This window comes from Ambystoma mexicanum, chromosome 1q (genome assembly GCF_040938575.1).
Source record: "Ambystoma mexicanum isolate Mex_15411 chromosome 1q, UKY_AmexF1_1, whole genome shotgun sequence".
NCBI lineage: Eukaryota > Metazoa > Chordata > Amphibia > Caudata > Ambystomatidae > Ambystoma > Ambystoma mexicanum.
Genome location: NC_090922.1, coordinates 1,254,055,423 through 1,254,081,252, shown reverse-complemented (window position 1 = coordinate 1,254,081,252; position 25,830 = coordinate 1,254,055,423). Strand labels below are relative to the sequence as shown.

General features: G+C 55.2%; 10 non-coding genes across 10 annotated transcripts; all 10 read right to left on the bottom strand.

Moving 5' to 3' along the window:
• Positions 1 to 415: 415 nt before the first annotated feature.
• LOC138564833 (5S ribosomal RNA) lies at positions 416 to 534 on the bottom strand. The gene has a single exon (XR_011300764.1). It is a non-coding gene; the product is annotated as a 5S ribosomal RNA (ribosomal RNA).
• A 2,185-nt stretch (positions 535 to 2,719) lies between these two features.
• LOC138564719 (5S ribosomal RNA) lies at positions 2,720 to 2,838 on the bottom strand. The gene has a single exon (XR_011300652.1). It is a non-coding gene; the product is annotated as a 5S ribosomal RNA (ribosomal RNA).
• A 2,734-nt stretch (positions 2,839 to 5,572) lies between these two features.
• Positions 5,573 to 5,691, bottom strand: LOC138564603 (5S ribosomal RNA). Its single transcript, XR_011300547.1, has one exon. It is a non-coding gene; the product is annotated as a 5S ribosomal RNA (ribosomal RNA).
• Positions 5,692 to 8,635: 2,944 nt separating this feature from the next.
• On the bottom strand, positions 8,636 to 8,754 carry LOC138564488 (5S ribosomal RNA). The gene has a single exon (XR_011300435.1). It is a non-coding gene; the product is annotated as a 5S ribosomal RNA (ribosomal RNA).
• Positions 8,755 to 10,840: 2,086 nt separating this feature from the next.
• LOC138564372 (5S ribosomal RNA) lies at positions 10,841 to 10,959 on the bottom strand. Its single transcript, XR_011300322.1, has one exon. It is a non-coding gene; the product is annotated as a 5S ribosomal RNA (ribosomal RNA).
• A 2,180-nt stretch (positions 10,960 to 13,139) lies between these two features.
• Positions 13,140 to 13,258, bottom strand: LOC138564255 (5S ribosomal RNA). The gene has a single exon (XR_011300210.1). It is a non-coding gene; the product is annotated as a 5S ribosomal RNA (ribosomal RNA).
• A 2,744-nt stretch (positions 13,259 to 16,002) lies between these two features.
• On the bottom strand, positions 16,003 to 16,121 carry LOC138564136 (5S ribosomal RNA). Its single transcript, XR_011300097.1, has one exon. It is a non-coding gene; the product is annotated as a 5S ribosomal RNA (ribosomal RNA).
• A 2,949-nt stretch (positions 16,122 to 19,070) lies between these two features.
• LOC138564018 (5S ribosomal RNA) lies at positions 19,071 to 19,189 on the bottom strand. The gene has a single exon (XR_011299986.1). It is a non-coding gene; the product is annotated as a 5S ribosomal RNA (ribosomal RNA).
• Positions 19,190 to 22,240: 3,051 nt separating this feature from the next.
• Positions 22,241 to 22,359, bottom strand: LOC138563901 (5S ribosomal RNA). The gene has a single exon (XR_011299874.1). It is a non-coding gene; the product is annotated as a 5S ribosomal RNA (ribosomal RNA).
• A 2,516-nt stretch (positions 22,360 to 24,875) lies between these two features.
• Positions 24,876 to 24,994, bottom strand: LOC138563786 (5S ribosomal RNA). Its single transcript, XR_011299762.1, has one exon. It is a non-coding gene; the product is annotated as a 5S ribosomal RNA (ribosomal RNA).
• Between the last annotated feature and the right edge of the window lie 836 nt (positions 24,995 to 25,830).

The following is a 25,830-nucleotide window of genomic DNA, read 5'->3' as shown; positions in this document are numbered from 1 at the left end:
AAGGTGCACTCTACCTCTAGACCCCACATATGCAGATGAGACCCATCCACTTCCCTCCACTAGCTGTAGGGGGCCTTGCGTGTCCACGTTTCAATGGCAGGGAAAGGGCCCACTCGAGAGAAAACAGAAAGACGCTGAAGGAGCTTTGGCAGGGACACGAGCTGCTCTTTTTTGCTCCATCCGAGCCGACAAGCTGCCGTCGATTCAGCCTCCCGCTGCTGGAGTGTGCTGCTCCAAGTTAGTTTGGCGAAAACGTGTTCGCTACTGACGGGGGTCTGTATTGGAGCAAGGGCTGCTGGCTGCCCCTTTGCCTTTTTCACGCGCTGTGTTTGTTAAAATTAAAAGGAGAATGGAGGAAAATGATAGCTCAAGGCGGAGAAGACGAACGCCACCTATCGGGGACAGAGTAGCAAAATGCCTACAGCACCTGGTATTCCCAGGCGGTCTCCCATCCAAGTACTAACCAGGCCCGACCCTGCTTAGCTTCCGAGATCGGACGAGATCGGGCGCATTCAGGGTGGTATGGCCGTAGGCGAGGAGTGCGCCGATTCCGAGCCTCTTGTGCTGTGTCAGCTCGGCATCCACCCCCCTCTTGCAATGCTGAACGCTGTCCTCGGCAGTGTGTTTCTGCTCTAAGAGTGTGCCGATTCCGTGCCTCTTGTGCTGTGTCGGCTCTGACGTCCCCACCCCTCTTGCAATGCTGAACGCTGTCCTCGGCAGTGTGTTTCTGCACTAAGAGTCAGCCGATTCCGAGCCTCTTGTGCTGTGTCGGCTGTGACGTCCCCACCCCTCTTGCAATGCTGAACGCTGTCCTCGGCAGTGTGTTTCTGCACTAAGAGTCAGCCGATTCCGAGCCTCTTGTGCTGTGTCGGCTCTGACGTCCACACCCCTCTTGCAATGCTGAACGCTGTCCTCGGCAGTGTGTTTCTGCTCTAAGAGTCAGCCGATTCCGAGCCTCTTGTGCTGTGTCGGCTCTGAAGTCCACACCCCTCTTGCAATGCTGAACGCTGTCCTCTGCAGTGTGCTGCTGCTCTTTTTTTGCCTCAAGCTCAGGAGCCACAGCTGCCGGCTTGGAAAAGCAACGAGCAGCTTCATGCACCCACTTTTGAAATACCCGCTTGCCTATTCATGTTTGCAAAGAAACTGCCTGTAAATTCAGCTCAAGCCACACTAGCACTCACTCTACCAAGCGTCAGTTCCTTACAAAAATAAAAATAAATCTCTAAAAGAAAGAAATAAACACACACACACACACACAATTTTCCTGCTGGGGTCTCCTCGACTCTTTGGAAGGCAGAGGTCGACGTGGGTTAAGGCCCTTCCTTACCTTCTCTGCTGGTGGTCTACGAGTGCAGGAAAGAAGCAGGCCCAGTAACAGCAACCGAGGCCCCCAGCCCAGCCCAGCCCATGCAGGGAACACCTGAAGGCTGACTCTCTAACCCAGTGCTGCTCCAAGTTGGTTTGGCAAAAGTTTGCAAAGAAGCTGCCTGTAAATTCAGCTCAAGCCACACTAGCACTCACCCAAGCGTCGGGTCCTTATAAAAAGGAAAAAAAGCACCTCTAAAAAATAAGAAATAAACACACACACAATTTTCCTGCTCCGGTCTCCTCGACTCCTTGGAAGGCAGAGGGCGATGTTGGTTGCGGCCCTTACCTTCTCCGGCTGGTGGCCTACAAGTGCAGGAAAGAAGCAGGCCCAGTAACAGCAACTGAGGCCCCCAACCCAGCACAGCGCAGGCAGGCATCAGCTGAAGGCTGATTCTCTACCCCATTGGTGCTCCAAGTTGGTTTGGCAAACGTTTGCAAAGAAGCCGCCCGTAAATTCAGATCAAACCACACTAGCACTCACCCAAGCGTCGGGAAGGCGGAGGGCAATGTCAGCTGAGGGCCTCACCTTCTCCGGCGGGTGGCCTACACGTCCAGGAAAGAAGCAAGCCCAGGAACAGCAGCTGAGGCCCCCAGCCCAGCCCAGCCCAGCCCAGCCCAGCCCTGCCCAGGTCAGGCATCAGCTGAAGGCCGACTCCCTGCACATGGGAAGGACCGAGGCCAGACCCTGGGCTCCTGGGCTCCTGGGCCCCTAGGCTGAAGGCTCGACCAGCGCTCGATCAGGCTCGATCAGGCGAGATTATTAGGTAGCATGGGGCCCAGCTGGGACTTCTAGGAAGCTTAGGGTGACCGCCACTTCTTCCCCATCCAGAGGCCTGGCTATGGAGACGAGAGGCATGATGTGGCCTCCCTTCCTGCCTCTTGAAGGCCCCTCTCCCCCCGTGAGCAGTTCCCGCTCCAAGTGTCCCCCTGTCTCCCAAGGTGCACTCTACCTCTAGACCCCACATATGCAGATGAGACCCATCCACTTCCCTCCACTAGCTGTAGGGGGCCTTGCGTGTCCACGTTTCAATGGCAGGGAAAGGGCCCACTCGAGAGAAAACAGAAAGACGCTGAAGGAGCTTTGGCAGGGACACGAGCTGCTCTTTTTTGCTCCATCCGAGCCGACAAGCTGCCGTCGATTCAGCCTCCCGCTGCTGGAGTGTGCTGCTCCAAGTTAGTTTGGCGAAAACGTGTTCGCTACTGACGGGGGTCTGTATTGGAGCAAGGGCTGCTGGCTGCCCCTTTGCCTTTTTCACGCGCTGTGTTTGTTAAAATTAAAAGGAGAATGGAGGAAAATGATAGCTCAAGGCGGAGAAGACGAACGCCACCTATCGGGGACAGAGTAGCAAAATGCCTACAGCACCTGGTATTCCCAGGCGGTCTCCCATCCAAGTACTAACCAGGCCCGACCCTGCTTAGCTTCCGAGATCGGACGAGATCGGGCGCATTCAGGGTGGTATGGCCGTAGGCGAGGAGTGCGCCGATTCCGAGCCTCTTGTGCTGTGTCAGCTCGGCATCCACCCCCCTCTTGCAATGCTGAACGCTGTCCTCGGCAGTGTGTTTCTGCTCTAAGAGTGTGCCGATTCCGAGCCTCTTGTGCTGTGTCGGCTCTGACGTCCCCACCCCTCTTGCAATGCTGAACGCTGTCCTCGGCAGTGTGTTTCTGCACTAAGAGTCAGCCGATTCCGAGCCTCTTGTGCTGTGTCGGCTCTGACGTCCACACCCCTCTTGCAATGCTGAACGCTGTCCTCGGCAGTGTGTTTCTGCTCTAAGAGTCAGCCGATTCCGAGCCTCTTGTGCTGTGTCGGCTCTGAAGTCCACACCCCTCTTGCAATGCTGAACGCTGTCCTCTGCAGTGTGCTGCTGCTCTTTTTTTGCCTCAAGCTCAGGAGCCACAGCTGCCGGCTTGGAAAAGCAACGAGCAGCTCCATGCACCCACTTTTGAAATACCCGCTTGCCTATTCATGTTTGCAAAGAAACTGCCTGTAAATTCAGCTCAAGCCACACTAGCACTCACTCTACCAAGCGTCAGTTCCTTACAAAAATAAAAATAAATCTCTAAAAGAAAGAAATAAACACACACACACACACACAATTTTCCTGCTGGGGTCTCCTCGACTCTTTGGAAGGCAGAGGTCGACGTGGGTTAAGGCCCTTCCTTACCTTCTCTGCTGGTGGTCTACGAGTGCAGGAAAGAAGCAGGCCCAGTAACAGCAACCGAGGCCCCCAGCCCAGCCCAGCCCATGCAGGGAACACCTGAAGGCTGACTCTCTAACCCAGTGCTGCTCCAAGTTGGTTTGGCAAAAGTTTGCAAAGAAGCTGCCTGTAAATTCAGCTCAAGCCACACTAGCACTCACCCAAGCGTCGGGTCCTTATAAAAAGGAAAAAAAGCACCTCTAAAAAATAAGAAATAAACACACACACAATTTTCCTGCTCCGGTCTCCTCGACTCCTTGGAAGGCAGAGGGCGATGTTGGTTGCGGCCCTTACCTTCTCCGGCTGGTGGCCTACAAGTGCAGGAAAGAAGCAGGCCCAGTAACAGCAACTGAGGCCCCCAACCCAGCACAGCCCAGGCAGGCATCAGCTGAAGGCTGATTCTCTAACCCAGTGGTGCTCCAAGTTGGTTTGGCAAACGTTTGCAAAGAAGCCGCCCGTAAATTCAGATCAAACCACACTAGCACTCACCCAAGCGTCGGTTCCTTATAAAAAGGGGGAAAAAAGCACCTCTAAAAAATAAGAAATAAACACACACACAATTTTCCTGCTCCGGTCTCCTCGACTCCTTGGAAGGCAAAGGGCGATGTTGGTTGAGGCCCTTACCTTCTCCGGCTGGTGGCCTACAAGTTCAGGAAAGAAGCAGGCCCAGTAACAGCAACTGAGGCCCCCAGCCCAGCCTAGCCCATGCAGGGAACACCTGAAGGCTGACTCTCTAACCCAGTGCTGCTCCAAGTTGGTTTGGCAAATGTTTGCAAAGAAGCTGCCTGTAAATTCAGCTCAAGCCACACTAGCACTCACCCAAGCGTCGGTTCCTTATAAAAAGGAAAAAAAAGCACCTCTAAAAAATAAGAAATAAACACACACCCAATTTTCCTGCTCCAGTCTCCTCGACCCCTTGGAAGGCAGAGGGCGATGTTGGTTGCAGCCCTTACCTTCTCCGGCTGGTGGCCTACAAGTGCAGGAAAGAAGCAGGCCCAGTAACAGCAACTGAGGCCCCCAACCCAGCACAGCGCAGGCAGGCATCAGCTGAAGGCTGATTCTCTACCCCATTGGTGCTCCAAGTTGGTTTGGCAAACGTTTGCAAAGAAGCCGCCCGTAAATTCAGATCAAACCACACTAGCACTCACCCAAGCGTCGGGAAGGCGGAGGGCAATGTCAGCTGAGGGCCTCACCTTCTCCGGCGGGTGGCCTACACGTCCAGGAAAGAAGCAAGCCCAGGAACAGCAGCTGAGGCCCCCAGCCCAGCCCAGCCCAGCCCAGCCCAGCCCTGCCCAGGTCAGGCATCAGCTGAAGGCCGACTCCCTGCACATGGGAAGGACCGAGGCCAGACCCTGGGCTCCTGGGCTCCTGGGCCCCTAGGCTGAAGGCTCGACCAGCGCTCGATCAGGCGAGATTATTAGGTAGCATGGGGCCCAGCTGGGACTTCTAGGAAGCTTAGGGTGACCGCCACTTCTTCCCCATCCAGAGGCCTGGCTATGGAGACGAGAGGCATGATGTGGCCTCCCTTCCTGCCTCTTGAAGGCCCCTCTCCCCCCGTGAGCAGTTCCCGCTCCAAGTGTCCCCCTGTCTCCCAAGGTGCACTCTACCTCTAGACCCCACATATGCAGATGAGACCCATCCACTTCCCTCCACTAGCTGTAGGGGGCCTTGCGTGTCCACGTTTCAATGGCAGGGAAAGGGCCCACTCGAGAGAAAACAGAAAGACGCTGAAGGAGCTTTGGCAGGGACACGAGCTGCTCTTTTTTGCTCCATCCGAGCCGACAAGCTGCCGTCGATTCAGCCTCCCGCTGCTGGAGTGTGCTGCTCCAAGTTAGTTTGGCGAAAACGTGTTCGCTACTGACGGGGGTCTGTATTGGAGCAAGGGCTGCTGGCTGCCCCTTTGCCTTTTTCACGCGCTGTGTTTGTTAAAATTAAAAGGAGAATGGAGGAAAATGATAGCTCAAGGCGGAGAAGACGAACGCCACCTATCGGGGACAGAGTAGCAAAATGCCTACAGCACCTGGTATTCCCAGGCGGTCTCCCATCCAAGTACTAACCAGGCCCGACCCTGCTTAGCTTCCGAGATCGGACGAGATCGGGCGCATTCAGGGTGGTATGGCCGTAGGCGAGGAGTGCGCCGATTCCGAGCCTCTTGTGCTGTGTCAGCTTGGCATCCACCCCCCTCTTGCAATGCTGAACGCTGTCCTCGGCAGTGTGTTTCTGCTCTAAGAGTGTGCCGATTCCGAGCCTCTTGTGCTGTGTCGGCTCTGACGTCCCCACCCCTCTTGCAATGCTGAACGCTGTCCTCGGCAGTGTGTTTCTGCACTAAGAGTCAGCCGATTCCGAGCCTCTTGTGCTGTGTCGGCTGTGACGTCCCCACCCCTCTTGCAATGCTGAACGCTGTCCTCGGCAGTGTGTTTCTGCACTAAGAGTCAGCCGATTCCGAGCCTCTTGTGCTGTGTCGGCTGTGACGTCCCCACCCCTCTTGCAATGCTGAACGCTGTCCTCGGCAGTGTGTTTCTGCACTAAGAGTCAGCCGATTCCGAGCCTCTTGTGCTGTGTCGGCTCTGACGTCCACACCCCTCTTGCAATGCTGAACGCTGTCCTCGGCAGTGTGTTTCTGCTCTAAGAGTCAGCCGATTCCGAGCCTCTTGTGCTGTGTCGGCTCTGAAGTCCACACCCCTCTTGCAATGCTGAACGCTGTCCTCTGCAGTGTGCTGCTGCTCTTTTTTTGCCTCAAGCTCAGGAGCCACAGCTGCCGGCTTGGAAAAGCAACGAGCAGCTTCATGCACCCACTTTTGAAATACCCGCTTGCCTATTCATGTTTGCAAAGAAACTGCCTGTAAATTCAGCTCAAGCCACACTAGCACTCACTCTACCAAGCGTCAGTTCCTTACAAAAATAAAAATAAATCTCTAAAAGAAAGAAATAAACACACACACACACACACAATTTTCCTGCTGGGGTCTCCTCGACTCTTTGGAAGGCAGAGGTCGACGTGGGTTAAGGCCCTTCCTTACCTTCTCTGCTGGTGGTCTACGAGTGCAGGAAAGAAGCAGGCCCAGTAACAGCAACCGAGGCCCCCAGCCCAGCCCAGCCCATGCAGGGAACACCTGAAGGCTGACTCTCTAACCCAGTGCTGCTCCAAGTTGGTTTGGCAAAAGTTTGCAAAGAAGCTGCCTGTAAATTCAGCTCAAGCCACACTAGCACTCACCCAAGCGTCGGGTCCTTATAAAAAGGAAAAAAAGCACCTCTAAAAAATAAGAAATAAACACACACACAATTTTCCTGCTCCGGTCTCCTCGACTCCTTGGAAGGCAGAGGGCGATGTTGGTTGCGGCCCTTACCTTCTCCGGCTGGTGGCCTACAAGTGCAGGAAAGAAGCAGGCCCAGTAACAGCAACTGAGGCCCCCAACCCAGCACAGCCCAGGCAGGCATCAGCTGAAGGCTGATTCTCTAACCCAGTGGTGCTCCAAGTTGGTTTGGCAAACGTTTGCAAAGAAGCCGCCCGTAAATTCAGATCAAACCACACTAGCACTCACCCAAGCGTCGGTTCCTTATAAAAAGGGGGAAAAAAGCACCTCTAAAAAATAAGAAATAAACACACACACAATTTTCCTGCTCCGGTCTCCTCGACTCCTTGGAAGGCAAAGGGCGATGTTGGTTGAGGCCCTTACCTTCTCCGGCTGGTGGCCTACAAGTTCAGGAAAGAAGCAGGCCCAGTAACAGCAACTGAGGCCCCCAGCCCAGCCTAGCCCATGCAGGGAACACCTGAAGGCTGACTCTCTAACCCAGTGCTGCTCCAAGTTGGTTTGGCAAATGTTTGCAAAGAAGCTGCCTGTAAATTCAGCTCAAGCCACACTAGCACTCACCCAAGCGTCGGTTCCTTATAAAAAGGAAAAAAAAGCACCTCTAAAAAATAAGAAATAAACACACACCCAATTTTCCTGCTCCAGTCTCCTCGACCCCTTGGAAGGCAGAGGGCGATGTTGGTTGCAGCCCTTACCTTCTCCGGCTGGTGGCCTACAAGTGCAGGAAAGAAGCAGGCCCAGTAACAGCAACTGAGGCCCCCAACCCAGCACAGCGCAGGCAGGCATCAGCTGAAGGCTGATTCTCTACCCCATTGGTGCTCCAAGTTGGTTTGGCAAACGTTTGCAAAGAAGCCGCCCGTAAATTCAGATCAAACCACACTAGCACTCACCCAAGCGTCGGGAAGGCGGAGGGCAATGTCAGCTGAGGGCCTCACCTTCTCCGGCGGGTGGCCTACACGTCCAGGAAAGAAGCAAGCCCAGGAACAGCAGCTGAGGCCCCCAGCCCAGCCCAGCCCAGCCCAGCCCAGCCCTGCCCAGGTCAGGCATCAGCTGAAGGCCGACTCCCTGCACATGGGAAGGACCGAGGCCAGACCCTGGGCTCCTGGGCTCCTGGGCCCCTAGGCTGAAGGCTCGACCAGCGCTCGATCAGGCTCGATCAGGCGAGATTATTAGGTAGCATGGGGCCCAGCTGGGACTTCTAGGAAGCTTAGGGTGACCGCCACTTCTTCCCCATCCAGAGGCCTGGCTATGGAGACGAGAGGCATGATGTGGCCTCCCTTCCTGCCTCTTGAAGGCCCCTCTCCCCCCGTGAGCAGTTCCCGCTCCAAGTGTCCCCCTGTCTCCCAAGGTGCACTCTACCTCTAGACCCCACATATGCAGATGAGACCCATCCACTTCCCTCCACTAGCTGTAGGGGGCCTTGCGTGTCCACGTTTCAATGGCAGGGAAAGGGCCCACTCGAGAGAAAACAGAAAGACGCTGAAGGAGCTTTGGCAGGGACACGAGCTGCTCTTTTTTGCTCCATCCGAGCCGACAAGCTGCCGTCGATTCAGCCTCCCGCTGCTGGAGTGTGCTGCTCCAAGTTAGTTTGGCGAAAACGTGTTCGCTACTGACGGGGGTCTGTATTGGAGCAAGGGCTGCTGGCTGCCCCTTTGCCTTTTTCACGCGCTGTGTTTGTTAAAATTAAAAGGAGAATGGAGGAAAATGATAGCTCAAGGCGGAGAAGACGAACGCCACCTATCGGGGACAGAGTAGCAAAATGCCTACAGCACCTGGTATTCCCAGGCGGTCTCCCATCCAAGTACTAACCAGGCCCGACCCTGCTTAGCTTCCGAGATCGGACGAGATCGGGCGCATTCAGGGTGGTATGGCCGTAGGCGAGGAGTGCGCCGATTCCGAGCCTCTTGTGCTGTGTCAGCTCGGCATCCACCCCCCTCTTGCAATGCTGAACGCTGTCCTCGGCAGTGTGTTTCTGCTCTAAGAGTGTGCCGATTCCGAGCCTCTTGTGCTGTGTCGGCTCTGACGTCCCCACCCCTCTTGCAATGCTGAACGCTGTCCTCGGCAGTGTGTTTCTGCACTAAGAGTCAGCCGATTCCGAGCCTCTTGTGCTGTGTCGGCTCTGACGTCCACACCCCTCTTGCAATGCTGAACGCTGTCCTCGGCAGTGTGTTTCTGCTCTAAGAGTCAGCCGATTCCGAGCCTCTTGTGCTGTGTCGGCTCTGAAGTCCACACCCCTCTTGCAATGCTGAACGCTGTCCTCTGCAGTGTGCTGCTGCTCTTTTTTTGCCTCAAGCTCAGGAGCCACAGCTGCCGGCTTGGAAAAGCAACGAGCAGCTCCATGCACCCACTTTTGAAATACCCGCTTGCCTATTCATGTTTGCAAAGAAACTGCCTGTAAATTCAGCTCAAGCCACACTAGCACTCACTCTACCAAGCGTCAGTTCCTTACAAAAATAAAAATAAATCTCTAAAAGAAAGAAATAAACACACACACACACACACAATTTTCCTGCTGGGGTCTCCTCGACTCTTTGGAAGGCAGAGGTCGACGTGGGTTAAGGCCCTTCCTTACCTTCTCTGCTGGTGGTCTACGAGTGCAGGAAAGAAGCAGGCCCAGTAACAGCAACCGAGGCCCCCAGCCCAGCCTAGCCCATGCAGGGAACACCTGAAGGCTGACTCTCTAACCCAGTGCTGCTCCAAGTTGGTTTGGCAAATGTTTGCAAAGAAGCTGCCTGTAAATTCAGCTCAAGCCACACTAGCACTCACCCAAGCGTCGGTTCCTTATAAAAAGGAAAAAAAAGCACCTCTAAAAAATAAGAAATAAACACACACCCAATTTTCCTGCTCCAGTCTCCTCGACCCCTTGGAAGGCAGAGGGCGATGTTGGTTGCAGCCCTTACCTTCTCCGGCTGGTGGCCTACAAGTGCAGGAAAGAAGCAGGCCCAGTAACAGCAACTGAGGCCCCCAACCCAGCACAGCGCAGGCAGGCATCAGCTGAAGGCTGATTCTCTACCCCATTGGTGCTCCAAGTTGGTTTGGCAAACGTTTGCAAAGAAGCCGCCCGTAAATTCAGATCAAACCACACTAGCACTCACCCAAGCGTCGGGAAGGCGGAGGGCAATGTCAGCTGAGGGCCTCACCTTCTCCGGCGGGTGGCCTACACGTCCAGGAAAGAAGCAAGCCCAGGAACAGCAGCTGAGGCCCCCAGCCCAGCCCAGCCCAGCCCAGCCCAGCCCTGCCCAGGTCAGGCATCAGCTGAAGGCCGACTCCCTGCACATGGGAAGGACCGAGGCCAGACCCTGGGCTCCTGGGCTCCTGGGCCCCTAGGCTGAAGGCTCGACCAGCGCTCGATCAGGCTCGATCAGGCGAGATTATTAGGTAGCATGGGGCCCAGCTGGGACTTCTAGGAAGCTTAGGGTGACCGCCACTTCTTCCCCATCCAGAGGCCTGGCTATGGAGACGAGAGGCATGATGTGGCCTCCCTTCCTGCCTCTTGAAGGCCCCTCTCCCCCCGTGAGCAGTTCCCGCTCCAAGTGTCCCCCTGTCTCCCAAGGTGCACTCTACCTCTAGACCCCACATATGCAGATGAGACCCATCCACTTCCCTCCACTAGCTGTAGGGGGCCTTGCGTGTCCACGTTTCAATGGCAGGGAAAGGGCCCACTCGAGAGAAAACAGAAAGACGCTGAAGGAGCTTTGGCAGGGACACGAGCTGCTCTTTTTTGCTCCATCCGAGCCGACAAGCTGCCGTCGATTCAGCCTCCCGCTGCTGGAGTGTGCTGCTCCAAGTTAGTTTGGCGAAAACGTGTTCGCTACTGACGGGGGTCTGTATTGGAGCAAGGGCTGCTGGCTGCCCCTTTGCCTTTTTCACGCGCTGTGTTTGTTAAAATTAAAAGGAGAATGGAGGAAAATGATAGCTCAAGGCGGAGAAGACGAACGCCACCTATCGGGGACAGAGTAGCAAAATGCCTACAGCACCTGGTATTCCCAGGCGGTCTCCCATCCAAGTACTAACCAGGCCCGACCCTGCTTAGCTTCCGAGATCGGACGAGATCGGGCGCATTCAGGGTGGTATGGCCGTAGGCGAGGAGTGCGCCGATTCCGAGCCTCTTGTGCTGTGTCAGCTCGGCATCCACCCCCCTCTTGCAATGCTGAACGCTGTCCTCGGCAGTGTGTTTCTGCTCTAAGAGTGTGCCGATTCCGAGCCTCTTGTGCTGTGTCGGCTCTGACGTCCCCACCCCTCTTGCAATGCTGAACGCTGTCCTCGGCAGTGTGTTTCTGCACTAAGAGTCAGCCGATTCCGAGCCTCTTGTGCTGTGTCGGCTGTGACGTCCCCACCCCTCTTGCAATGCTGAACGCTGTCCTCGGCAGTGTGTTTCTGCACTAAGAGTCAGCCGATTCCGAGCCTCTTGTGCTGTGTCGGCTCTGACGTCCACACCCCTCTTGCAATGCTGAACGCTGTCCTCGGCAGTGTGTTTCTGCTCTAAGAGTCAGCCGATTCCGAGCCTCTTGTGCTGTGTCGGCTCTGAAGTCCACACCCCTCTTGCAATGCTGAACGCTGTCCTCTGCAGTGTGCTGCTGCTCTTTTTTTGCCTCAAGCTCAGGAGCCACAGCTGCCGGCTTGGAAAAGCAACGAGTAGCTTCATGCACCCACTTTTGAAATACCCGCTTGCCTATTCATGTTTGCAAAGAAACTGCCTGTAAATTCAGCTCAAGCCACACTAGCACTCACTCTACCAAGCGTCAGTTCCTTACAAAAATAAAAATAAATCTCTAAAAGAAAGAAATAAACACACACACACACACACAATTTTCCTGCTGGGGTCTCCTCGACTCTTTGGAAGGCAGAGGTCGACGTGGGTTAAGGCCCTTCCTTACCTTCTCTGCTGGTGGTCTACGAGTGCAGGAAAGAAGCAGGCCCAGTAACAGCAACCGAGGCCCCCAGCCCAGCCCAGCCCATGCAGGGAACACCTGAAGGCTGACTCTCTAACCCAGTGCTGCTCCAAGTTGGTTTGGCAAAAGTTTGCAAAGAAGCTGCCTGTAAATTCAGCTCAAGCCACACTAGCACTCACCCAAGCGTCGGGTCCTTATAAAAAGGAAAAAAAGCACCTCTAAAAAATAAGAAATAAACACACACACAATTTTCCTGCTCCGGTCTCCTCGACTCCTTGGAAGGCAGAGGGCGATGTTGGTTGCGGCCCTTACCTTCTCCGGCTGGTGGCCTACAAGTGCAGGAAAGAAGCAGGCCCAGTAACAGCAACTGAGGCCCCCAACCCAGCACAGCGCAGGCAGGCATCAGCTGAAGGCTGATTCTCTACCCCATTGGTGCTCCAAGTTGGTTTGGCAAACGTTTGCAAAGAAGCCGCCCGTAAATTCAGATCAAACCACACTAGCACTCACCCAAGCGTCGGGAAGGCGGAGGGCAATGTCAGCTGAGGGCCTCACCTTCTCCGGCGGGTGGCCTACACGTCCAGGAAAGAAGCAAGCCCAGGAACAGCAGCTGAGGCCCCCAGCCCAGCCCAGCCCAGCCCAGCCCTGCCCAGGTCAGGCATCAGCTGAAGGCCGACTCCCTGCACATGGGAAGGACCGAGGCCAGACCCTGGGCTCCTGGGCTCCTGGGCCCCTAGGCTGAAGGCTCGACCAGCGCTCGATCAGGCTCGATCAGGCGAGATTATTAGGTAGCATGGGGCCCAGCTGGGACTTCTAGGAAGCTTAGGGTGACCGCCACTTCTTCCCCATCCAGAGGCCTGGCTATGGAGACGAGAGGCATGATGTGGCCTCCCTTCCTGCCTCTTGAAGGCCCCTCTCCCCCCGTGAGCAGTTCCCGCTCCAAGTGTCCCCCTGTCTCCCAAGGTGCACTCTACCTCTAGACCCCACATATGCAGATGAGACCCATCCACTTCCCTCCACTAGCTGTAGGGGGCCTTGCGTGTCCACGTTTCAATGGCAGGGAAAGGGCCCACTCGAGAGAAAACAGAAAGACGCTGAAGGAGCTTTGGCAGGGACACGAGCTGCTCTTTTTTGCTCCATCCGAGCCGACAAGCTGCCGTCGATTCAGCCTCCCGCTGCTGGAGTGTGCTGCTCCAAGTTAGTTTGGCGAAAACGTGTTCGCTACTGACGGGGGTCTGTATTGGAGCAAGGGCTGCTGGCTGCCCCTTTGCCTTTTTCACGCGCTGTGTTTGTTAAAATTAAAAGGAGAATGGAGGAAAATGATAGCTCAAGGCGGAGAAGACGAACGCCACCTATCGGGGACAGAGTAGCAAAATGCCTACAGCACCTGGTATTCCCAGGCGGTCTCCCATCCAAGTACTAACCAGGCCCGACCCTGCTTAGCTTCCGAGATCGGACGAGATCGGGCGCATTCAGGGTGGTATGGCCGTAGGCGAGGAGTGCGCCGATTCCGAGCCTCTTGTGCTGTGTCAGCTCGGCATCCACCCCCCTCTTGCAATGCTGAACGCTGTCCTCGGCAGTGTGTTTCTGCTCTAAGAGTGTGCCGATTCCGAGCCTCTTGTGCTGTGTCGGCTCTGACGTCCCCACCCCTCTTGCAATGCTGAACGCTGTCCTCGGCAGTGTGTTTCTGCACTAAGAGTCAGCCGATTCCGAGCCTCTTGTGCTGTGTCGGCTCTGACGTCCACACCCCTCTTGCAATGCTGAACGCTGTCCTCGGCAGTGTGTTTCTGCTCTAAGAGTCAGCCGATTCCGAGCCTCTTGTGCTGTGTCGGCTCTGAAGTCCACACCCCTCTTGCAATGCTGAACGCTGTCCTCTGCAGTGTGCTGCTGCTCTTTTTTTGCCTCAAGCTCAGGAGCCACAGCTGCCGGCTTGGAAAAGCAACGAGCAGCTCCATGCACCCACTTTTGAAATACCCGCTTGCCTATTCATGTTTGCAAAGAAACTGCCTGTAAATTCAGCTCAAGCCACACTAGCACTCACTCTACCAAGCGTCAGTTCCTTACAAAAATAAAAATAAATCTCTAAAAGAAAGAAATAAACACACACACACACACACAATTTTCCTGCTGGGGTCTCCTCGACTCTTTGGAAGGCAGAGGTCGACGTGGGTTAAGGCCCTTCCTTACCTTCTCTGCTGGTGGTCTACGAGTGCAGGAAAGAAGCAGGCCCAGTAACAGCAACCGAGGCCCCCAGCCCAGCCCAGCCCATGCAGGGAACACCTGAAGGCTGACTCTCTAACCCAGTGCTGCTCCAAGTTGGTTTGGCAAAAGTTTGCAAAGAAGCTGCCTGTAAATTCAGCTCAAGCCACACTAGCACTCACCCAAGCGTCGGGTCCTTATAAAAAGGAAAAAAAGCACCTCTAAAAAATAAGAAATAAACACACACACAATTTTCCTGCTCCGGTCTCCTCGACTCCTTGGAAGGCAGAGGGCGATGTTGGTTGCGGCCCTTACCTTCTCCGGCTGGTGGCCTACAAGTGCAGGAAAGAAGCAGGCCCAGTAACAGCAACTGAGGCCCCCAACCCAGCACAGCCCAGGCAGGCATCAGCTGAAGGCTGATTCTCTAACCCAGTGGTGCTCCAAGTTGGTTTGGCAAACGTTTGCAAAGAAGCCGCCCGTAAATTCAGATCAAACCACACTAGCACTCACCCAAGCGTCGGTTCCTTATAAAAAGGGGGAAAAAAGCACCTCTAAAAAATAAGAAATAAACACACACACAATTTTCCTGCTCCGGTCTCCTCGACTCCTTGGAAGGCAAAGGGCGATGTTGGTTGAGGCCCTTACCTTCTCCGGCTGGTGGCCTACAAGTTCAGGAAAGAAGCAGGCCCAGTAACAGCAACTGAGGCCCCCAGCCCAGCCTAGCCCATGCAGGGAACACCTGAAGGCTGACTCTCTAACCCAGTGCTGCTCCAAGTTGGTTTGGCAAATGTTTGCAAAGAAGCTGCCTGTAAATTCAGCTCAAGCCACACTAGCACTCACCCAAGCGTCGGTTCCTTATAAAAAGGAAAAAAAAGCACCTCTAAAAAATAAGAAATAAACACACACCCAATTTTCCTGCTCCAGTCTCCTCGACCCCTTGGAAGGCAGAGGGCGATGTTGGTTGCAGCCCTTACCTTCTCCGGCTGGTGGCCTACAAGTGCAGGAAAGAAGCAGGCCCAGTAACAGCAACTGAGGCCCCCAACCCAGCACAGCGCAGGCAGGCATCAGCTGAAGGCTGATTCTCTACCCCATTGGTGCTCCAAGTTGGTTTGGCAAACGTTTGCAAAGAAGCCGCCCGTAAATTCAGATCAAACCACACTAGCACTCACCCAAGCGTCGGGAAGGCGGAGGGCAATGTCAGCTGAGGGCCTCACCTTCTCCGGCGGGTGGCCTACACGTCCAGGAAAGAAGCAAGCCCAGGAACAGCAGCTGAGGCCCCCAGCCCAGCCCAGCCCAGCCCAGCCCAGCCCTGCCCAGGTCAGGCATCAGCTGAAGGCCGACTCCCTGCACATGGGAAGGACCGAGGCCAGACCCTGGGCTCCTGGGCTCCTGGGCCCCTAGGCTGAAGGCTCGACCAGCGCTCGATCAGGCTCGATCAGGCGAGATTATTAGGTAGCATGGGGCCCAGCTGGGACTTCTAGGAAGCTTAGGGTGACCGCCACTTCTTCCCCATCCAGAGGCCTGGCTATGGAGACGAGAGGCATGATGTGGCCTCCCTTCCTGCCTCTTGAAGGCCCCTCTCCCCCCGTGAGCAGTTCCCGCTCCAAGTGTCCCCCTGTCTCCCAAGGTGCACTCTACCTCTAGACCCCACATATGCAGATGAGACCCATCCACTTCCCTCCACTAGCTGTAGGGGGCCTTGCGTGTCCACGTTTCAATGGCAGGGAAAGGGCCCACTCGAGAGAAAACAGAAAGACGCTGAAGGAGCTTTGGCAGGGACACGAGCTGCTCTTTTTTGCTCCATCCGAGCCGACAAGCTGCCGTCGATTCAGCCTCCCGCTGCTGGAGTGTGCTGCTCCAAGTTAGTTTGGCGAAAACGTGTTCGCTACTGACGGGGGTCTGTATTGGAGCAAGGGCTGCTGGCTGCCCCTTTGCCTTTTTCACGCGCTGTGTTTGTTAAAATTAAAAGGAGAATGGAGGAAAATGATAGCTCAAGGCGGAGAAGACGAACGCCACCTATCGGGGACAGAGTAGCAAAATGCCTACAGCACCTGGTATTCCCAGGCGGTCTCCCATCCAAGTACTAACCAGGCCCGACCCTGCTTAGCTTCCGAGATCGGACGAGATCGGGCGCATTCAGGGTGGTATGGCCGTAGGCGAGGAGTGCGCCGATTCCGAGCCTCTTGTGCTGTGTCAGCTCGGCATCCACCCCCCTCTTGCAATGCTGAACGCTGTCCTCGGCAGTGTGTTTCTGCTCTAAGAGTGTGCCGATTCCGAGCCTCTTGTGCTGTGTCGGCTCTGACGTCCCCACCCCTCTTGCAATGCTGAACGCTGTCCTCGGCAGTGTGTTTCTGCACTAAGAGTCAGCCGATTCCGAGCCTCTTGTGCTGTGTCGGCTGTGACGTCCCCACCCCTCTTGCAATGCTGAACGCTGTCCTCGGCAGTGTGTTTCTGCACTAAGAGTCAGCCGATTCCGAGCCTCTTGTGCTGTGTCGGCTGTGACGTCCCCACCCCTCTTGCAATGCTGAACGCTGTCCTCGGCAGTGTGTTTCTGCACTAAGAGTCAGCCGATTCCGAGCCTCTTGTGCTGTGTCGGCTCTGACGTCCACACCCCTCTTGCAATGCTGAACGCTGTCCTCGGCAGTGTGTTTCTGCTCTAAGAGTCAGCCGATTCCGAGCCTCTTGTGCTGTGTCGGCTCTGAAGTCCACACCCCTCTTGCAATGCTGAACGCTGTCCTCTGCAGTGTGCTGCTGCTCTTTTTTTGCCTCAAGCTCAGGAGCCACAGCTGCCGGCTTGGAAAAGCAACGAGCAGCTTCATGCACCCACTTTTGAAATACCCGCTTGCCTATTCATGTTTGCAAAGAAACTGCCTGTAAATTCAGCTCAAGCCACACTAGCACTCACTCTACCAAGCGTCAGTTCCTTACAAAAATAAAAATAAATCTCTAAAAGAAAGAAATAAACACACACACACACACACAATTTTCCTGCTGGGGTCTCCTCGACTCTTTGGAAGGCAGAGGTCGACGTGGGTTAAGGCCCTTCCTTACCTTCTCTGCTGGTGGTCTACGAGTGCAGGAAAGAAGCAGGCCCAGTAACAGCAACCGAGGCCCCCAGCCCAGCCCAGCCCATGCAGGGAACACCTGAAGGCTGACTCTCTAACCCAGTGCTGCTCCAAGTTGGTTTGGCAAAAGTTTGCAAAGAAGCTGCCTGTAAATTCAGCTCAAGCCACACTAGCACTCACCCAAGCGTCGGGTCCTTATAAAAAGGAAAAAAAGCACCTCTAAAAAATAAGAAATAAACACACACACAATTTTCCTGCTCCGGTCTCCTCGACTCCTTGGAAGGCAGAGGGCGATGTTGGTTGCGGCCCTTACCTTCTCCGGCTGGTGGCCTACAAGTGCAGGAAAGAAGCAGGCCCAGTAACAGCAACTGAGGCCCCCAACCCAGCACAGCCCAGGCAGGCATCAGCTGAAGGCTGATTCTCTAACCCAGTGGTGCTCCAAGTTGGTTTGGCAAACGTTTGCAAAGAAGCCGCCCGTAAATTCAGATCAAACCACACTAGCACTCACCCAAGCGTCGGTTCCTTATAAAAAGGGGGAAAAAAGCACCTCTAAAAAATAAGAAATAAACACACACACAATTTTCCTGCTCCGGTCTCCTCGACTCCTTGGAAGGCAAAGGGCGATGTTGGTTGAGGCCCTTACCTTCTCCGGCTGGTGGCCTACAAGTTCAGGAAAGAAGCAGGCCCAGTAACAGCAACTGAGGCCCCCAGCCCAGCCTAGCCCATGCAGGGAACACCTGAAGGCTGACTCTCTAACCCAGTGCTGCTCCAAGTTGGTTTGGCAAATGTTTGCAAAGAAGCTGCCTGTAAATTCAGCTCAAGCCACACTAGCACTCACCCAAGCGTCGGTTCCTTATAAAAAGGAAAAAAAAGCACCTCTAAAAAATAAGAAATAAACACACACCCAATTTTCCTGCTCCAGTCTCCTCGACCCCTTGGAAGGCAGAGGGCGATGTTGGTTGCAGCCCTTACCTTCTCCGGCTGGTGGCCTACAAGTGCAGGAAAGAAGCAGGCCCAGTAACAGCAACTGAGGCCCCCAACCCAGCACAGCGCAGGCAGGCATCAGCTGAAGGCTGATTCTCTACCCCATTGGTGCTCCAAGTTGGTTTGGCAAACGTTTGCAAAGAAGCCGCCCGTAAATTCAGATCAAACCACACTAGCACTCACCCAAGCGTCGGGAAGGCGGAGGGCAATGTCAGCTGAGGGCCTCACCTTCTCCGGCGGGTGGCCTACACGTCCAGGAAAGAAGCAAGCCCAGGAACAGCAGCTGAGGCCCCCAGCCCAGCCCAGCCCAGCCCAGCCCAGCCCAGCCCTGCCCAGGTCAGGCATCAGCTGAAGGCCGACTCCCTGCACATGGGAAGGACCGAGGCCAGACCCTGGGCTCCTGGGCTCCTGGGCCCCTAGGCTGAAGGCTCGACCAGCGCTCGATCAGGCTCGATCAGGCGAGATTATTAGGTAGCATGGGGCCCAGCTGGGACTTCTAGGAAGCTTAGGGTGACCGCCACTTCTTCCCCATCCAGAGGCCTGGCTATGGAGACGAGAGGCATGATGTGGCCTCCCTTCCTGCCTCTTGAAGGCCCCTCTCCCCCCGTGAGCAGTTCCCGCTCCAAGTGTCCCCCTGTCTCCCAAGGTGCACTCTACCTCTAGACCCCACATATGCAGATGAGACCCATCCACTTCCCTCCACTAGCTGTAGGGGGCCTTGCGTGTCCACGTTTCAATGGCAGGGAAAGGGCCCACTCGAGAGAAAACAGAAAGACGCTGAAGGAGCTTTGGCAGGGACACGAGCTGCTCTTTTTTGCTCCATCCGAGCCGACAAGCTGCCGTCGATTCAGCCTCCCGCTGCTGGAGTGTGCTGCTCCAAGTTAGTTTGGCGAAAACGTGTTCGCTACTGACGGGGGTCTGTATTGGAGCAAGGGCTGCTGGCTGCCCCTTTGCCTTTTTCACGCGCTGTGTTTGTTAAAATTAAAAGGAGAATGGAGGAAAATGATAGCTCAAGGCGGAGAAGACGAACGCCACCTATCGGGGACAGAGTAGCAAAATGCCTACAGCACCTGGTATTCCCAGGCGGTCTCCCATCCAAGTACTAACCAGGCCCGACCCTGCTTAGCTTCCGAGATCGGACGAGATCGGGCGCATTCAGGGTGGTATGGCCGTAGGCGAGGAGTGCGCCGATTCCGAGCCTCTTGTGCTGTGTCAGCTCGGCATCCACCCCCCTCTTGCAATGCTGAACGCTGTCCTCGGCAGTGTGTTTCTGCTCTAAGAGTGTGCCGATTCCGAGCCTCTTGTGCTGTGTCGGCTCTGACGTCCCCACCCCTCTTGCAATGCTGAACGCTGTCCTCGGCAGTGTGTTTCTGCACTAAGAGTCAGCCGATTCCGAGCCTCTTGTGCTGTGTCGGCTCTGACGTCCACACCCCTCTTGCAATGCTGAACGCTGTCCTCGGCAGTGTGTTTCTGCTCTAAGAGTCAGCCGATTCCGAGCCTCTTGTGCTGTGTCGGCTGTGACGTCCCCACCCCTCTTGCAATGCTGAACGCTGTCCTCGGCAGTGTGTTTCTGCACTAAGAGTCAGCCGATTCCGAGCCTCTTGTGCTGTGTCGGCTGTGACGTCCCCACCCCTCTTGCAATGCTGAACGCTGTCCTCGGCAGTGTGTTTCTGCACTAAGAGTCAGCCGATTCCGAGCCTCTTGTGCTGTGTCGGCTCTGACGTCCACACCCCTCTTGCAATGCTGAACGCTGTCCTCGGCAGTGTGTTTCTGCTCTAAGAGTCAGCCGATTCCGAGCCTCTTGTGCTGTGTCGGCTCTGAAGTCCACACCCCTCTTGCAATGCTGAACGCTGTCCTCTGCAGTGTGCTGCTGCTCTTTTTTTGCCTCAAGCTCAGGAGCCACAGCTGCCGGCTTGGAAAAGCAACGAGCAGCTTCATGCACCCACTTTTGAAATACCCGCTTGCCTATTCATGTTTGCAAAGAAACTGCCTGTAAATTCAGCTCAAGCCACACTAGCACTCACTCTACCAAGCGTCAGTTCCTTACAAAAATAAAAATAAATCTCTAAAAGAAAGAAATAAACACACACACACACACACAATTTTCCTGCTGGGGTCTCCTCGACTCTTTGGAAGGCAGAGGTCGACGTGGGTTAAGGCCCTTCCTTACCTTCTCTGCTGGTGGTCTACGAGTGCAGGAAAGAAGCAGGCCCAGTAACAGCAACCGAGGCCCCCAGCCCAGCCCAGCCCATGCAGGGAACACCTGAAGGCTGACTCTCTAACCCAGTGCTGCTCCAAGTTGGTTTGGCAAAAGTTTGCAAAGAAGCTGCCTGTAAATTCAGCTCAAGCCACACTAGCACTCACCCAAGCGTCGGGTCCTTATAAAAAGGAAAAAAAGCACCTCTAAAAAATAAGAAATAAACACACACACAATTTTCCTGCTCCGGTCTCCTCGACTCCTTGGAAGGCAGAGGGCGATGTTGGTTGCGGCCCTTACCTTCTCCGGCTGGTGGCCTACAAGTGCAGGAAAGAAGCAGGCCCAGTAACAGCAACTGAGGCCCCCAACCCAGCACAGCCCAGGCAGGCATCAGCTGAAGGCTGATTCTCTAACCCAGTGGTGCTCCAAGTTGGTTTGGCAAACGTTTGCAAAGAAGCCGCCCGTAAATTCAGATCAAACCACACTAGCACTCACCCAAGCGTCGGTTCCTTATAAAAAGGGGGAAAAAAGCACCTCTAAAAAATAAGAAATAAACACACACACAATTTTCCTGCTCCGGTCTCCTCGACTCCTTGGAAGGCAAAGGGCGATGTTGGTTGAGGCCCTTACCTTCTCCGGCTGGTGGCCTACAAGTTCAGGAAAGAAGCAGGCCCAGTAACAGCAACTGAGGCCCCCAGCCCAGCCTAGCCCATGCAGGGAACACCTGAAGGCTGACTCTCTAACCCAGTGCTGCTCCAAGTTGGTTTGGCAAATGTTTGCAAAGAAGCTGCCTGTAAATTCAGCTCAAGCCACACTAGCACTCACCCAAGCGTCGGTTCCTTATAAAAAGGAAAAAAAAGCACCTCTAAAAAATAAGAAATAAACACACACCCAATTTTCCTGCTCCAGTCTCCTCGACCCCTTGGAAGGCAGAGGGCGATGTTGGTTGCAGCCCTTACCTTCTCCGGCTGGTGGCCTACAAGTGCAGGAAAGAAGCAGGCCCAGTAACAGCAACTGAGGCCCCCAACCCAGCACAGCGCAGGCAGGCATCAGCTGAAGGCTGATTCTCTACCCCATTGGTGCTCCAAGTTGGTTTGGCAAACGTTTGCAAAGAAGCCGCCCGTAAATTCAGATCAAACCACACTAGCACTCACCCAAGCGTCGGGAAGGCGGAGGGCAATGTCAGCTGAGGGCCTCACCTTCTCCGGCGGGTGGCCTACACGTCCAGGAAAGAAGCAAGCCCAGGAACAGCAGCTGAGGCCCCCAGCCCAGCCCAGCCCAGCCCAGCCCAGCCCAGCCCTGCCCAGGTCAGGCATCAGCTGAAGGCCGACTCCCTGCACATGGGAAGGACCGAGGCCAGACCCTGGGCTCCTGGGCCCCTAGGCTGAAGGCTCGCCTCGGCTCGACCAGCGCTCGATCAGGCTCGATCAGGCGAGATTATTAGGTAGCATGGGGCCCAGCTGGGACTTCTAGGAAGCTTAGGGTGACCGCCACTTCTTCCCCATCCAGAGGCCTGGCTATGGAGACGAGAGGCATGATGTGGCCTCCCTTCCTGCCTCTTGAAGGCCCCTCTCCCCCCGTGAGCAGTTCCCGCTCCAAGTGTCCCCCTGTCTCCCAAGGTGCACTCTACCTCTAGACCCCACATATGCAGATGAGACCCATCCACTTCCCTCCACTAGCTGTAGGGGGCCTTGCGTGTCCACGTTTCAATGGCAGGGAAAGGGCCCACTCGAGAGAAAACAGAAAGACGCTGAAGGAGCTTTGGCAGGGACACGAGCTGCTCTTTTTTGCTCCATCCGAGCCGACAAGCTGCCGTCGATTCAGCCTCCCGCTGCTGGAGTGTGCTGCTCCAAGTTAGTTTGGCGAAAACGTGTTCGCTACTGACGGGGGTCTGTATTGGAGCAAGGGCTGCTGGCTGCCCCTTTGCCTTTTTCACGCGCTGTGTTTGTTAAAATTAAAAGGAGAATGGAGGAAAATGATAGCTCAAGGCGGAGAAGACGAACGCCACCTATCGGGGACAGAGTAGCAAAATGCCTACAGCACCTGGTATTCCCAGGCGGTCTCCCATCCAAGTACTAACCAGGCCCGACCCTGCTTAGCTTCCGAGATCGGACGAGATCGGGCGCATTCAGGGTGGTATGGCCGTAGGCGAGGAGTGCGCCGATTCCGAGCCTCTTGTGCTGTGTCAGCTCGGCATCCACCCCCCTCTTGCAATGCTGAACGCTGTCCTCGGCAGTGTGTTTCTGCTCTAAGAGTGTGCCGATTCCGAGCCTCTTGTGCTGTGTCGGCTCTGACGTCCCCACCCCTCTTGCAATGCTGAACGCTGTCCTCGACAGTGTGTTTCTGCACTAAGAGTCAGCCGATTCCGAGCCTCTTGTGCTGTGTCGGCTGTGACGTCCCCACCCCTCTTGCAATGCTGAACGCTGTCCTCGGCAGTGTGTTTCTGCACTAAGAGTCAGCCGATTCCGAGCCTCTTGTGCTGTGTCGGCTCTGACGTCCACACCCCTCTTGCAATGCTGAACGCTGTCCTCGGCAGTGTGTTTCTGCTCTAAGAGTCAGCCGATTCCGAGCCTCTTGTGCTGTGTCGGCTCTGAAGTCCACACCCCTCTTGCAATGCTGAACGCTGTCCTCTGCAGTGTGCTGCTGCTCTTTTTTTGCCTCAAGCTCAGGAGCCACAGCTGCCGGCTTGGAAAAGCAACGAGCAGCTTCATGCACCCACTTTTGAAATACCCGCTTGCCTATTCATGTTTGCAAAGAAACTGCCTGTAAATTCAGCTCAAGCCACACTAGCACTCACTCTACCAAGCGTCAGTTCCTTACAAAAATAAAAATAAATCTCTAAAAGAAAGAAATAAACACACACACACACACACAATTTTCCTGCTGGGGTCTCCTCGACTCTTTGGAAGGCAGAGGTCGACGTGGGTTAAGGCCCTTCCTTACCTTCTCTGCTGGTGGTCTACGAGTGCAGGAAAGAAGCAGGCCCAGTAACAGCAACCGAGGCCCCCAGCCCAGCACAGCCCAGGCAGGCATCAGCTGAAGGCTGATTCTCTAACCCAGTGGTGCTCCAAGTTGGTTTGGCAAACGTTTGCAAAGAAGCCGCCCGTAAATTCAGATCAAACCACACTAGCACTCACCCAAGCGTCGGTTCCTTATAAAAAGGGGGAAAAAAGCACCTCTAAAAAATAAGAAATAAACACACACACAATTTTCCTGCTCCGGTCTCCTCGACTCCTTGGAAGGCAAAGGGCGATGTTGGTTGAGGCCCTTACCTTCTCCGGCTGGTGGCCTACAAGTTCAGGAAAGAAGCAGGCCCAGTAACAGCAACTGAGGCCCCCAGCCCAGCCTAGCCCATGCAGGGAACACCTGAAGGCTGACTCTCTAACCCAGTGCTGCTCCAAGTTGGTTTGGCAAATGTTTGCAAAGAAGCTGCCTGTAAATTCAGCTCAAGCCACACTAGCACTCACCCAAGCGTCGGTTCCTTATAAAAAGGAAAAAAAAGCACCTCTAAAAAATAAGAAATAAACACACACCCAATTTTCCTGCTCCGGTCTCCTCGACCCCTTGGAAGGCAGAGGGCGATGTTGGTTGCAGCCCTTACCTTCTCCGGCTGGTGGCCTACAAGTGCAGGAAAGAAGCAGGCCCAGTAACAGCAACTGAGGCCCCCAACCCAGCACAGCGCAGGCAGGCATCAGCTGAAGGCTGATTCTCTACCCCATTGGTGCTCCAAGTTGGTTTGGCAAACGTTTGCAAAGAAGCCGCCCGTAAATTCAGATCAAACCACACTAGCACTCACCCAAGCGTCGGGAAGGCGGAGGGCAATGTCAGCTGAGGGCCTCACCTTCTCCGGCGGGTGGCCTACACGTCCAGGAAAGAAGCAAGCCCAGGAACAGCAGCTGAGGCCCCCAGCCCAGCCCAGCCCAGCCCAGCCCAGCCCTGCCCAGGTCAGGCATCAGCTGAAGGCCGACTCCCTGCACATGGGAAGGACCGAGGCCAGACCCTGGGCTCCTGGGCTCCTGGGCCCCTAGGCTGAAGGCTCGACCAGCGCTCGATCAGGCTCGATCAGGCGAGATTATTAGGTAGCATGGGGCCCAGCTGGGACTTCTAGGAAGCTTAGGGTGACCGCCACTTCTTCCCCATCCAGAGGCCTGGCTATGGAGACGAGAGGCATGATGTGGCCTCCCTTCCTGCCTCTTGAAGGCCCCTCTCCCCCCGTGAGCAGTTCCCGCTCCAAGTGTCCCCCTGTCTCCCAAGGTGCACTCTACCTCTAGACCCCACATATGCAGATGAGACCCATCCACTTCCCTCCACTAGCTGTAGGGGGCCTTGCGTGTCCACGTTTCAATGGCAGGGAAAGGGCCCACTCGAGAGAAAACAGAAAGACGCTGAAGGAGCTTTGGCAGGGACACGAGCTGCTCTTTTTTGCTCCATCCGAGCCGACAAGCTGCCGTCGATTCAGCCTCCCGCTGCTGGAGTGTGCTGCTCCAAGTTAGTTTGGCGAAAACGTGTTCGCTACTGACGGGGGTCTGTATTGGAGCAAGGGCTGCTGGCTGCCCCTTTGCCTTTTTCACGCGCTGTGTTTGTTAAAATTAAAAGGAGAATGGAGGAAAATGATAGCTCAAGGCGGAGAAGACGAACGCCACCTATCGGGGACAGAGTAGCAAAATGCCTACAGCACCTGGTATTCCCAGGCGGTCTCCCATCCAAGTACTAACCAGGCCCGACCCTGCTTAGCTTCCGAGATCGGACGAGATCGGGCGCATTCAGGGTGGTATGGCCGTAGGCGAGGAGTGCGCCGATTCCGAGCCTCTTGTGCTGTGTCAGCTCGGCATCCACCCCCCTCTTGCAATGCTGAACGCTGTCCTCGGCAGTGTGTTTCTGCTCTAAGAGTGTGCCGATTCCGAGCCTCTTGTGCTGTGTCGGCTCTGACGTCCCCACCCCTCTTGCAATGCTGAACGCTGTCCTCGGCAGTGTGTTTCTGCACTAAGAGTCAGCCGATTCCGAGCCTCTTGTGCTGTGTCGGCTCTGACGTCCACACCCCTCTTGCAATGCTGAACGCTGTCCTCGGCAGTGTGTTTCTGCTCTAAGAGTCAGCCGATTCCGAGCCTCTTGTGCTGTGTCGGCTCTGAAGTCCACACCCCTCTTGCAATGCTGAACGCTGTCCTCTGCAGTGTGCTGCTGCTCTTTTTTTGCCTCAAGCTCAGGAGCCACAGCTGCCGGCTTGGAAAAGCAACGAGCAGCTCCATGCACCCACTTTTGAAATACCCGCTTGCCTATTCATGTTTGCAAAGAAACTGCCTGTAAATTCAGCTCAAGCCACACTAGCACTCACTCTACCAAGCGTCAGTTCCTTACAAAAATAAAAATAAATCTCTAAAAGAAAGAAATAAACACACACACACACACACAATTTTCCTGCTGGGGTCTCCTCGACTCTTTGGAAGGCAGAGGTCGACGTGGGTTAAGGCCCTTCCTTACCTTCTCTGCTGGTGGTCTACGAGTGCAGGAAAGAAGCAGGCCCAGTAACAGCAACCGAGGCCCCCAGCCCAGCCCAGCCCATGCAGGGAACACCTGAAGGCTGACTCTCTAACCCAGTGCTGCTCCAAGTTGGTTTGGCAAAA